The 14,014-nt window shown below is 51.1% G+C and overlaps 1 protein-coding gene across 1 annotated transcript in view; it reads right to left on the bottom strand.

Annotated features, from left to right (window-relative positions):
- Nucleotides 1-14,014, bottom strand: part of BIN3 (bridging integrator 3) — a 53,038-nt gene that overhangs the window by 10,342 nt on the left and 28,682 nt on the right. The gene's annotated exons all lie outside the window — the stretch shown is intronic.

The following is a 14,014-nucleotide window of genomic DNA, read 5'->3' as shown; positions in this document are numbered from 1 at the left end:
TTACACATTTTGTTCCTTTTTGGCTATTATTTTTTCCTTGTTTGTTTTATAGTTTTTTGTGCTTTCTTGGTTAATTTTTTTGCTTTTTCTGATTAATTTTTTGTTCTTTTTTCAGCAAATTTTTGCTCTTTTTGGGTCACAAACCCAGCTGAAGAGGAGCCCTGAGCCCTCCCCAGAAGGATTCACAGCATCCAACAATTCACCCAGGCGATGGGAAAGATTCCTATTATTAAAATGTGTTACAAATTGAGGAAACATGAACATCTGATGGAGAATATTTTTGAATGTGACAGAAAAGGGAAAAGCAGGAACTGGAACGTTGCTCCTGCCTCTTAATTCCAGGAAATCAAATTATCCCAGGGATACCAGGGCTGTGGGTTGGGATCAAAAAGGTGATGCTCCTTCTGGAGATAATAATTTAATATTCATCAATTCCAGGGTGATTTTTGGGGAGGTTGAGGCCAAGGATTGGTGGTGAAAATTTTTTCTGAGCAGCCTGGTGATGGATTTTACTTCCATGAGGGAACAAACAGCTTTCCCACCTCTTAAAATGGAGAAAAAAAACCAAAATAGAAATAGAAATCCAACTTGGGGGGCCATTAGCAAAAAGAAAAGACACAAATGTCACTTGACAAGTGTCATTTGCTTTGGATGTGACCCAAATCCAGGGTTCAGGCAGAACCATGGGTGTTCCCAGCCACTCCAGCCCTATTAAAATCCCATTTTCTGCTCGCTCTGGAGGGTGCTGATGGGCTGGGCTGGTGGGTGCTGAGAGAAAACTTTCATCCCTGAGCCTCATTTTGCAAAGGGCAAATGCCAGGAGCAGGGAGAAATGGGAATTTTTGTATTCCAAGGGTTTGGAACGGAGGTTTTGGAGCATCCCTGAGCTGGGGATGTGATCCTTCAATCCTGCCTATCCCCCGAGGCTGGCACAGAACAAATCCATGTAAATATAAATATAAATATAAATATAAAAACATATCCCATGATATTCTCCCTCTGTTGCAACAGATTGGGGATGAGGAACAACCTGGAAAAGTCATCAGGGAGCTGCTCCAGCTGCCCGGAGAGGATCAGATGCTCTGCCCTGACATTGCTTTTTATGGGCACCATCCCACACAATCCCATTCTATTTAAATGGGAGCCATGTCCTGCATGCAGCAGGCTCCAGGCACGGCCCCGCCGGCTCCTGGGCTGCTAAAATCTCTCCTACCTCTTTGTAAAGCCCAAAAACCTGCCAGGAGAAGGGACAGGGAAATAGGGATGGAGGAAGGGGTGGCCAGGTTGAGAGGCCTCAAGGTTTGGGTTCACAGGATCAGGGAATGGTTTGGGTCGGAAAGGACCTTCAGGACCCTCCAGGTGGGGCAGAAACACCTTCCACTGGCCCAGGAGGCTCCAAGGCCACTCCAGCCCGGCCTGGGGCACTGCCAGGGATGTTTTTGTGCCTTTCCCAACATGGCACACACACAGTGCCAGCAGCTCGAGGTCGCAGCTCCTGCAGGAATTTCTCCCAGTTATTAATGATGGGAAGGAGGATCCTATCAGCCCAGAGGCTTTCCTGGTTAATTTTAATTATTATTATATTTTTCCCCTGGTTGGGGGAGGTTTGGGAAGGCCACAAAACCTAAAGCAGGGAATAAAGACCACGGGGATGAGCGGAGCTGCTCCTCCACGCTGGGAATGCAGGCATGGCAATGCCAGAGGAGATTCCAGGCTGGGAAATCCTCCCTTCCCTGCTGGGCATCTTCCTGAGACGTCCCCAAAGCACTGAGGCTCGTGCTGGCACCCAAACCCAGCTGCTTGTGGTGCTTTGCTGCCCTTTCCCTGGCACTTCCCAGGGCTCCTGAACAGAGCCACGGCACTCTGAATGCCACCCCCAACCCTTCCCCTTGGAAAAAGCAGCCAGGGAGGGCTCACAAGACAATCAGCAACGCGGTTTCCATTCACTTTGAAGTTAAATCTGGGTTTTAAAAAGAGAGGAAAAATTTTATTTTAATATTTTTTCACCCTTTTTTATTCTCGGTATCGACTCGGTGCAATTTCGCAGCCCCTAATGGAAGGACACTGTGCTCAGGCAGAGCTTTAAAAAATATCTACAGGGCTGGATCTGAAGAGGCTGGAAGTGTGTAGGCACAGCAGCTCCTGTCTCACAAGGACTTTAATGCATAGATTATACGCTGCATTTCCCATGGCAGGGGGGGCCCAGCTCCCCAGAGCCGCAGCCATGGAGCTCTGAGTGCCCTGAGCTCCAGCCTGGCCACTGGGAACCCTGGAACCCCACACTGCCCTGCCTGGGCAGAGACCTTGAACCACCCTGGTTCACCCCCTGCCACGGGCAGGGCACTTTCCACTGTCCCAGGTGCTCCAAGCCCCATCCAATCTGGCCTTGCAGAGATGAGGAAGAGTTTTCCAGCTTCTTGCAGAGATGAGGAAGTGTTTTCCGGCTTCTCTGGGCAACCTGTGCCACCCCCATCCTCACAGGGAACAATTCCACCCCAATACCCTCTTTAAATCTCCCCATTTTTAGTTCAAAGCCAACCCCATCACTATTGGAGGTTCCCTCAGCGTGGCTGTCCTCCAGCAGGGAAGGGTTGGGTCATTTGTGGCTGAGCTCTCCCTGTGCCCACTGAGCTCTCTCTGTGCCCACTGAGCTCTCTCTCTGTGCCAGCTGAGCCCTTCCTGCGCCCACTGAGTTCTCCTTGGGTCAGCCAAGCTCACCCTGTGCCCACTGAGTTCTCCTTGGGCCAGCCTGTGCTCTCTCTGTGCCCACTGAGCTCTCCTTGGGCCAGCCTGTGCTCTCTCTGTGCCCACTGAGCTCTCCTTGGGTCAGCCAAGCTCACCCTGTGCCCACCGAGCTCTCCTTGGGCCAGCCAGGCTCTCCCTGTGCCCACTGAGCTCTCCCTGTTCCAGCTGAGCCCTCTCTCTGTGCCAGCTGAGCTCTCCCTGTGCCCACCAATCTCTCCCTGTGCCCACTGAGCTCTCCCTGCTCCAGCTGAGCCCTCCCTGTGCCCACTGAGCTCTCCTTGGGCCAGCCAAGCTCTTGGTGTGCCCACCAAGCTCTCCCTGCTCCAGCTGAGCTCTTCTTGTGCCCATTGAGGCCACCCTGTGCCCACCAATCTCTCCCTGTGCCCAAGGAGCTCTCCCTGCTCAAGTTGGGCTCTTCTTGTGCCCACTGAGCCTTCTCTGTGCCCACCAAGCTCTCCCTGTGCCCACCAAGCCCTCCCTCTGCCCATCAACCTTTCCTTGTGCCCACTGAGCCCTCCCTGTGCCCACCGAGCTCTCCCTGCTCCAGCTGAGCCCTCCCTGTGCTCACTGAGCTCTCCCTGCTCCAGCTGAGCTCTTCCTGTGCCCAAGGATCTCTCCCTGTGCCCACTAACCTTTCCCTGTGCCCAACAAACTTTCCCTGTACCCATCAAGCCCTCCCTGTACCCACTGAGCCCTCCCTGTGCCCACCAAGCCCTCCCTGTGCCCAAGGAGCTCTCCTTGGGCCAGCCAAGCTCTGTGTGTGCCCACTAAGCCCTCCCTGTGCCCACCAACCTTTCCCTGTGCCCACCAAGCTTTCCCTAGTCCAACTGAGCTCTTCCTGTGCCCACCAAGCCCTCCCTGTGCCCACCAATCTCTCCCTGTGCCCAAGGAGCTCTCCCTGCTCCAGCTGAGCCCTCCCTGTGCCCACTGAGCTCTCCTTGGGCCAGCCAAGCTCTTGGTGTGCCCAACAAGCTCTCCCTGCTCCAGTTGAGCTCTTCTTGTGCCCACTGAGCCTTCTCTGTGCCCACCAAGCTTTCCCTGTGCCCACTGAGCCCTCTCTGTGCCCACTGAGGCCTCCCTGTGCCCACTGAACCCTTCCCACACTGTCCCACGTTCCATTTCCAGGCAGGATCAGCTCAGCTCAGGCAGGGAAGGACCTGCTTGGACTGCTCTGGATCTCTGGCTCCTGAAGGAACCAAGGAATCCTGAATTCCCCGTGGGCCCAGCAGCTCTGAACTGCCCTGGGATCCGAGGAGAAGGGGTTTCAAGTCCTGCCCAGGATTTTCTCCCTGTGTGGACAGAAACACAATCCCAGGGGTGCCAAACACCCGTGCAGGGCGAGAGGGAGAGCTGGGCTGCTGTCGGTGCCAAGTTATTCCGAGGAATTCCTGCCTCCACACGTGGCCCCAGTGTCTCCACAACCATCTCATGCACGTTATTGACAAATGCTGCTGCTGCACAGCCTGGCACCAAGGCTCTGCAGAGCCTCTGCCATCCACAGGCACAGCCAAGCCCTCCAAGAACACCCCTGCAAGGAGCAGGAGAGATTCCCAAAGCCTTTGGAGAAACAGCACCAACCCCTCCTGGCAGGGACTGGGATCAACTGGGAGGGGAACAGCCAAGGAACCCTTGGGAAATGGAGTCTGGTCCACAGAGAATTTCAGGACATGGGGAAAGAGCAGGGAAGCCCCACAAGGAAATCCTGGATGTTTCACTCATCCATTCCTCACACTTGGGGCAAGGGAACAATTCCTGTCCCTGTGAACCCTGGACAAAGCAAAGCAAAGGGACTGGGATCAACTGGCTCTCCTTTTGGAAATGGAGCTTGAACAACCCCACAGAGAATTTCAGGACATGGGGAAAGAGCAGGGAAGCCCCACAAGGAAATCCTGGATGTTTCACTCATCCATTCCTCACACTTGGAGCAAGGGAACAATTCCTGTCCCTGTGAGATGCACAGAGGAAAACCCTGGAGGAGCTGTGGGGTTTGTAACAGATCATGGAACCAGCAAGGCTGAAAACAGCCTAAAACCCAGTCCAAAAGTGCCACATCCATGAATTTTCTGAGCACTTCCAGGGATGGTGACTCCTGGGCTTGACAGACTGTGCCAGGGTTTGACAATTCTCACCATGAAAAAAATATTCCTAATTTCGGATATCAATAATCCCAACATCATCCTTGACAATTCTCACCATGAAAAAAATATTCCTAATATTCCTGATTTGGAGAAGCATCACCAACCCCTCCTGGCAGGGACTGGGATCAACTGGGAGAGGAGCAGCCAGGGAACCCTTGGGAAATGGAGTCTGGTCCACAGAGAATTTCAGGACATGGGGAAAGAGCAGGGAAGTCACACAAGCAAATCCTGGATGTTTCACTCATCCATTCCATGCACTTGGAGCAAGGGAACAATTCCTGTCCCTGTGAACCCTGGAGGAAATGTGGGGTTTGTAACAGATCAAGGAACCAGCAAGGCTGGAAAAGGGCCCTAAAACCCAGTCCAACCACCTCTAAGCCACAAAGTGTCAAATCCATGAATTTTCTGAGCATTTCCAGGAATGGTGACTCCTGGGCTTGACAGACTGTGCCAGGGTTTGACAATTCTCACCATGAAAAACAATATTCCTAATTTCTGATACTATCAATAATCCCAACATCATCCTCCTCCACAGGGAATGAGGGGCTGTGACAGCCAAAACCACTCCCAATTCCCCCTCACCACCCTCTGTAATCCAAGACTTCCTTTTTTAATGCAAAGCCAAGAAAATCAAAGCCGACTCCAAAGAAAATGTGGTGGGAATGGTGGCAAAGTGCAGGTGAAGCAGCACAGGGGCTGTTAGAGGGCCTGCCATGAAAGCAGCTTGAGCAATAAGCTGCTGTTGTTCCCTGTCACTTTTCAGGGAAGGCTCTGAGAGGGGATTACAGCCCAGGCAGCTTAGGAGGAGCAGGTGAGGGGAGATCCGCAGGGATAACGAAAAGAAAACACAAATTACTCCGCTCGTGGCTGTGGGGGGAGAGGGGAAACCTGGCGGTGAACTCCTCACAGGATGACAGGTTGGAAAAAAACACCTAAATCCTTGGAAAAAACACCTAAATCACCCTGTTCCCTGCATTCCAAATCACGTTCCCATCCTGTGTCCATGCCAGGCTCCCTTCAGCTCCCCGTAATTGAAAGATGGGGTTGGGGAGATAAAAGCGCCCCAGGATTCCTGGTGCTGCCAGATTTGTCTCTTACTCAGCCCAGCTGACAAATCTGGGGCTTGGAAATTGGAAATTCCTCCCATCCCTCTGCTGGGAAGCCCTGGGGATGGAAATTGGAAATTCCTTCCCATCCCTCTGCTGGGAAGCCCTGGGGATGGTGGGGATGCTCGAGGAGGAGTGGGAACATTCTGTCACTTCTCTGTCTTCTCACCCTCTCCATCCCAAATCCTCATCCCACTGCTCCCTCCAGCCCCTGTTGTAGTGGCAAAGGGCTGCTGGAGCTTTAAAGATGGTAAAATCTTTAATTCTCCTTGTTCCCAAGCATCTCAAACACCCTCAAACACTGCACCTGTGAGCTGGACCTGGCTGGCACAGACGTGACTCTTCCCTAGGGCTCTTTTTGGGGTATTTTGGATAAGAAACCAAAAGGAAGTGGATAAAAGTGGACAAGATCTGCAGTTGGTGATGGACAGGTAAGAAAAAAGGAATGACAGAGGTGGGAAGCATCAGCTGCCAAAGGAAGGGAGTGTGGATGAGGAGAGGGGAAGTTTGGAGAGGCACCAGGAGAGGCAGGAGCAGGGAAGGGGATTCCTGCCATTCCTGTGCTCGTGCCCACACATCCGTGGGGGCCCATCCACCCACCAGGAAGGGGGAAATTAAACCCAGCCCTTCCTCCTGGAGGGAAAAGGTGCAGGGATGGAGAGGCTGCGATGAGGAAGCAGCGTGGGGGATTAGGGGGCCATGTGGCTGCTCCAAATCCTCATTAAGAGCTCGTTAAGGACATGAAATCTGCTTTTCCTGCTTCCTGTCCTGCACCCCTGGAGCTGCTCCTGGCCAGCCTGGGCTGCCTTGAGGCACCATGGGGATGGTGGGAAGGATGGAGTGAGGGATCCTCACTCACTGAGTGACTCCTCCCTGCTTAAAGCATCCTTTAAGGGATGTGGAGAAGTTTGAGAGAGGAGTTTGTTTTGTGAGGACGAGTGTTTGGGCTATTTTTGAAATTTCTAGGGCTAAAGCGATGCCTAGGGCTGTTACGATCAGGGCAGTTATTTTAATGGAAAGTGGCATGGTTATTGGAGAGGTTTTTGTGGGGCTGATGAATGAGGTGATGAGGAATCCTGCCAGGATACTTCCTAGTGCAAGTGATGGGGGAAGTTACTGCAGGATTGTTTTCATTTACTGGGGTTAAGGGCGGAATTCAAACGAAGCCGGTCTGTACCAATACAGTCATGTATTATATGTATATAATGTGTATATACAGTATATACATGTATATACAGTCATGTGGATCGTGTGCCCTGTGGTGAATGATGTGGCCAGAAGGGTCAGAAGTAGGGCTCAGGTGTTTAGGTAGGATGTGTTTAGGCTTTCAATGATTTGGTCTTTTGAGCAGAACCCTGCTAGGAATGGTGTTCCTTTCAGGGCGAGGTTGCCGATGGTGAGGCATGCAGTGCTTGTGGGCAGTATTTTTTGGAGTCCTCCTATTTTTCGGATGTCTTGCTCGCCATTTAGGCTGTGAATGATGGAGCCTGAGCATAGGAAGAGCACGGCTTTCCCTGCTTCTGGTCCTGCACCCCTGGAGCTGCTCCTGGCCAGCCTGGGCTGCCTCTGCCTGGCAGCTTGAGGCACCATGGGGATGGTGGGATGGTGGGAGGGATGGAGTGAGGGATCCTCACTCACTCAGTGACTCCTCCCAGCTGTGCTGCTGGCAGATGCTGGTGACACGCAGCTCTGATGGGATTTATCCCTCAATGCTCTGAGCAGCTCCTGGATGGCACCTCTGGGATGTCCCACAGGTCTGACACCCACTCCTGAGTGGTGGCACCTCGGTGGCAGCACCCTCTGTGCCACCCCTGCCAAAGCCAGGGTGACCAGGACATCCCTGTGGCAAATGTTCCAGTTTTGGGAGTGGGACAATGCTCAACATCAAAGGGATTGTACTGTGCCAGGGTGACCAGGACATCCCCATGGCCAAATCTCTCCAATTCTGGGACAAGGACAATGCTCCAATGGGGTGATTCTGCACCAGGGTGACCAGGACATCCCCATGGCCAAATATCTCCAATTTTGGGACAAGGACAATGCTCCAGTGAAGTGATCCTGTGGCAAGGTGACCAATACATTCCCATGGCCAATAATTCTTCAATTTTAGGAACAGGAACATGCTCCAAGTCAAAGCGTTGGTACCAGGATATCTCCATGGTCAAAACCTCTCAAATTTTGGGACAAGGACAATGCTCCAGTGAAGTGATTCTGTACCAGGGTGACCACAACATCCCCATGGCCAAAGCCTCTCCAGTTTTGGGTGCAGGAACATGCTCCAAGTCAAAGGGTTGGTACCAGGACATTCCCATGGCCAAAAATTCTCCAGTTTTGGGACAAGGACAATGCTCCGAGGGGGTGATCCTGTGCCAGGGTAACCAGAACATCCCCATGGCCAAAAATTCTCCAATTTTAGGGGAATTAGGAGAATTTAGGAACAGCAACATGCTCCAAGGGGACTGCACCAATTCCAGGTGACCATGACATTCCCATGGCCAAAAATTCTCCAATTTTGGGAAAAGAACAATGTTCCAAGGGGATGGCACCAATTCCAGGTGACCATGACATTCCTGTGGCCAAATCTCCCCAATTTTGTGACAAGGACAATGCTCCAATAGGGTGATCCTCTACCAAGGTGACCAGGACATCCCCATGGCCAAAAATTCTCCAATTTTGGGACAAGGACAATGCTCCAGTGAAGTGATTCTGTACCAGGGTAACCAGGACATCCCCATGGCAAAAATTTCTCCAATTTTAGGAACAGGAACGTGCTCCAAGGGAATGGCACCAAGCCAAGGTGACCATGACATTCCCATGGCCAAAACCTCTCTAATTTTGGGAGAAGGACAATGCTCCAATGGGGTGATCCTGTGCCAGGGTGACCAGGACATTCCCATGGCCAAAAATTCTCCAATTTTAGGAACAGGAACATGCTCCAAGGGAATGGCACCAATTCCAGGTGACCATGACATTCCTGTGGCCAAATCTCTCCAATTTTGGGGACAGAACAATGCTCCAAGGGGATGGCACCAAGCCAAGGTGACCATGGCATTCCCATGGCCAAAACCTTTCTGGATTTGTGAGCAGGACAATGCCCTGAGGGAATGGCACCAAGCCAAGGTGACCAGGTCACCCCCTTGCTCTGATGGAGTCAGACAGAGTCAGTTAAACTGAGACCTGTGGCCCTGGAAATCCTCTCCCAACGTGAAAGGTCCTAAATCCTGTGGATTTCCAAACCACCTGGCTCGTTTAAGCCGCTTCCTTCCTTAAATACGGACACAATATGGAACACTAAGACTCCATCCCCAATCCCTGACCCTGCCTTGACTGGGAAGAACTGGGAGAGTGAAGCCCAAACCTGATTTTGTCCCTTTCTGCCCCAAACCCGCTGCTCTGGTGTGAGATTCCACAGGCAGCTCCCAAAGAGGAGCCCATCCCTCCTGCCCAGCTCCTCGCCCAACCCATCCCCTGAAAAATGCAATATTCTCACTGGAGCTCTGCTCTTTCCCTGAAAATAAATGAGTCACTCCCAGCCAAAGGCTTCTTGGGGCTCAAAAAGCCAAATTGTGAATAACCCTACGAGCCCAGAAGCAGAAGGACTGAAACAATACAAAGCCTCCACCCCCCCAACTAAATCTACTACTGCTTTTTTTCAACATGGTTTAACAAATTCCCCAATATTTGCCTGGAAACTCCAATCCCTGGACAACTGAATGGAGATTTTACTGCCCATGTGCCTCTGATTACAATATATTACCACTAATGATAATTGTCTGGATTATACTTATCTGTTTCTTTGGCTAATAAACTATAAAAGACCACCAGTGAAGATGTAATAAAGTGCAGCTGTTGGAGCAAAAAAAAAAAAAAAAAAAAAAAGAAATTGAAAAAGCCTTTTTTTTTCTAGGTCAGAGCAAAGTTGGGAGAGGCTTGGGAGAGCTGCCTCAGAGAGGGGAAGGAAAACCTAACTGGAAATAAGAAGAGCTCCTCAAGGCAGCTTTCATTAATCTGGAACTTTTCTGCCAGAACTGGTGCTGGGGTTTATCTGCCAGCAGGACAAAGGGAGGGAGGTGCAAACTCTGCAGTTCTCTCCTGCATCTCATTAGCCTCAAAATGGACCCTTGGGCTCCTCAGAAATGTTCCTGGGCAGGGATGCACCTACAAAGGGAAGGAGGAGGGAAGGGAAGGAGCAGTTTTGTTCTTGGAGTGGGGATGAAGCCCCCCCAGCGTGGAACATAAGCTGGTTAAAGGCACACAGGGTGAAGCTTTGCATGTGCCAAAGGGCAGGAAAAGGGGAAAAATGAACCTCTCATCGTGGAAATTCAGAAAGTTGGAGGGAATTGCTGGGATGGAAAGCAGCCAGGAGGTTGGAGTAAACACCCTGGTGTGGAACTGAGGACTGGGCAGATAACGGAGTGTCCTGAGTCAGGGAAACAGGGAATGGGCTGGGTGGGAAGGGATCTGAAGGATCACCCAGATCCACCCCCTTCCCCACCTTCCACAGTCCCAGGTGGATCCAAACTCGCCTCAGACACTTCCAGAAATGTGTGGAAACCCATCCCAGCCCCTCCTCACCCTCCCAGACAGGAATTCCTTCCCAAAATCCCATCCACCCCTGCCCTCTGGCAGTAGGAGCCATTCCCTGGGTCCTGTCCCTCCATCCCTCGTTCCCAGTCCCTCTCCAGCTCTCCTGGAGCCCCTTCAGGCCCTGTGAGGTCTCCCTGGAGCCTTTTCCTCTCTCACACAAAATTGGAGATTGGGAATGTCCTGGCCATCCTGGCATGGTATCATCCCTTTGCCTTGGAGCAGGTTCCTGTTCCAAAATTGGAGAGGTTTTGGCCATGGGAATGTCCTGGTCACCCTGGAATGTCCTCCATGCAAAGGAGCAGGTTCCTGGCATGGTGACCAGGACATCCCTTTGACCAGGACATCCCAAAACCCGAGAGGTTTGGCCATGGGAATATCCTGGTAACCCTGACATGGTGATCTGGACATCCCTTTGCCTTGGAGAAGGTTCCTGCTCCCAAAACTGGAGAGGTTTGGCCATGGGAATGTTCTGCTCACCCTGGCATGGCACCATCCCTTTGCCTTGGAGCAGGTTCCTGGTATGATGGCCAGGACATTCCTTTAACCAGAACATCCCAAAACTGGATTAATTTTGGCCATGGGAATGTCCTGGCCAGCCTGGCATGGTGACCAGGACATCCCTTTGACTTGGAGCAGGTCCTGTTCCTAAAACTGGAGAGGTTTTGGCCATGAGAACGTCCTGGTCACCCTGGCATGGTGATCTGGACATCCCTTTGACCAGGACATCCCAAAACTGGAGAGGTTTGGCCATGAGAACGTCCTGGTCACCCTGGCATGGTGATCTGGACTTCCCTTTGACCAGGACATCCCAAAACTGGAAAGGTTTGGCCATGGGAATGTCCTGGCCAGCCTGGCATGGTGACCCAGGACATCCCTTTGACCAGGACACCCCAAACTGGGAAGGTTTGGAGATGGGAATGTCCTGGTCATCCTGGCATGCCACCATCCCTTTGCCTTGGAGCAGATTCCTGACATGATGACCAGGACATCCCTTTGACGAAAACATCCCAAAACTGGATTAGTTTTGGCCATGAGAACGTCTTGGTCACCCTGGCATGGTGACCAGGACATCCCTTTGACCAGGACATCCCAAAACAGGAAAGGTTTTGGCCATGAGAACATCCTGGTCACCCTGGCATGTCCTCCATGCAAAGGAGCAGGTTCCTGGCATGGTGACCAGGACATCCCTTTAACCAGAACATCCCAAAACTGGATTAGTTTTGGCCATGAGAACATCTTGGTCACCCTGGCATGGTGACCAAGACATCCCTTTGACCAGGACATCCCAAAACTGGAAAGGTTTGGCCATGGGAATGTCCTGGCCAGCCTGGAATGTCCTCCATGCAAAGGAACAGGTTCCTGGCACGGTGACCAGGACATCCCTTTGACCAGGACATCCCAAAACCCGAGAGGTTTGGCCATGGGAATATCCTGGTCACCCTGACATGGTGATCTGGACATCCCTTTGCCTTGGAGAAGGTTCCTGCTCCCAAAACTGGAGAGGTTTGGCCATGGGAATGTTCTGCTCACCCTGGCATGGCACCATCCCTTTGCCTTGGAGCAGGTTCCTGGCATGATGACCAGGACATCCCTTTGACCAAAACATCCCAAAACTGGATTAGTTTTGACCATGAGAACGTCCTGGTCACCCTGGCGTGATGACCAGGACATCCCTTTGACTTGGAGCAGTTTCCTCTTTCCAAAACAGGAAAGGTTTTAGCCATGGGAATGTCCTGGCCAGCCTGGCATGGTGACCAGGACATCCCTTTGACTTGGAGCAGGTCCTGTTCCTAAAACTGGAGAGGTTTTGGTCATGAGAATGTCCTGGTCACCCTGACATGGTGACCAGGACATCCCTTTGACTTGGAGCAGTTTCCTCTTTCCAAAACAGGAAAGGTTTTGGCCATGAGAACGTCCTGGTCACCCTGGCATGTCCTCCATGCAAAGGAGCAGGTTCCTGGCATGGTGACCAGGACATCCCTTTGACCAGGACATCCCAAAACTGGAAAGGTTTGGCCATGGGAATGTCCTGTCCAGCCTGGCATGGTGACCAGGACATCCCTTTGACCAGGACATCCCAAAACTGGAGAGGTTTGGACATGGGAATGTCCTGGCCAGCCTGGCATGGTGACCCAGGACATCCCTTTGACCAGGACATCCCAAACTGGGAAGGTTTGGAGATGGGAATGTTCTGGTCATCCTGGCACGCCACCATCCCTTTGCCTTGGAGCAGATTCCTGGCATGATGACCAGGACATCCCTTTGACCAAAACATCCCAAAACTGGATTAGTTTTGACCATGAGAACATCCTGGTCACCCTGGCATGGTGACCAGGACATCCCTTTGACCAGGACATCCCAAAACTGGAAAGGTTTGACCATGGGAATGTCCTGGTCACCCTGGCATGGTGACCAGGACATCCCTTTGACCAGGACATCCCAAACTGGAGAGGTTTGGCCATGAGAATGTCCTGGTCACCCTGGAATGTCCTCCATGCAAAGGAGCAGGTTCCTGGCATGGTGACCAGGACATCCCTTTGCCTTGCAGCAGGTTCCTGTTCCAAAATTGGAGATTTTCAGCCCTCGGAGCATCTCCCATGGGCACATGGAAATGGATTTATTGTCCTGAATTCACCACCCCAGGATTTCAAACCCAAGGCTGGTTTGCAGGGAAAGGGATTTGTCTTTCATTTCATCAACTAACACAAGCTGAGGGGGAAAAAAAAAAACCCAGAATATCTCAGAAACACAAGTTCTTCCAATTTTAACAGAATGCTGGAAGAAAAAGTTAATGTATCTTTCATGAGGACAATCTAGATAATAAGCAACACAATTCCACAGCAAAAGGCTGGGATTTTTTTTTCCTTTTTCTTTCTTTCTTATTTTTTTTTCCCTTAAATAAGCAGGAATTTCTGGTTGTGGATAGAGGACCAAGGTAAAACTTGAGTCACCAAACATCCCCCAGACAGGAACAAGCTGTAACCTTAGGTGTTAAGTGATCCATGAGATTTTACTTTCAGATTTGGGCAGAAACAACAACTTCAGGAGGAAAAAAAAAAACCCAAACCAACTAAACCACGACAACCCCTGTGTGTGTCAAACCTAAACTGAAATTGTTATTCAGCAATTTGCAACACTTACTGTCATATTAAAGTAATTTCATTTTATTTTTGCTCGCTGGCTCTGTTCCTGTAACAAAACAGCAAATCTTGGGATTTAAGGGGATATTTGGGAGAGAACTGAATTATCCTGAAAGGTTTGGGGGTACAGGCTGTGACCCTGGGAAAGGTGGAAATTTTGCAGGCTAGATGTGACAGAACTGTGGTATTTAGGCTTTTTCCTCTCATTTCCAACCCCTCATTATCCAACAAATAATATAAATACTATTTATAAATATTATTTATAAACATGCAGGAACTTCCACTTTCTCCTCTTTTA

The sequence above is a fragment of the Zonotrichia albicollis genome, chromosome 26 (genome assembly GCF_047830755.1).
Source record: "Zonotrichia albicollis isolate bZonAlb1 chromosome 26, bZonAlb1.hap1, whole genome shotgun sequence".
Taxonomy (NCBI): domain Eukaryota; kingdom Metazoa; phylum Chordata; class Aves; order Passeriformes; family Passerellidae; genus Zonotrichia; species Zonotrichia albicollis.
The sequence above is the reverse complement of the archived record's forward strand: the minus strand, read 5'-3'. Positions and strand labels throughout refer to the sequence as shown.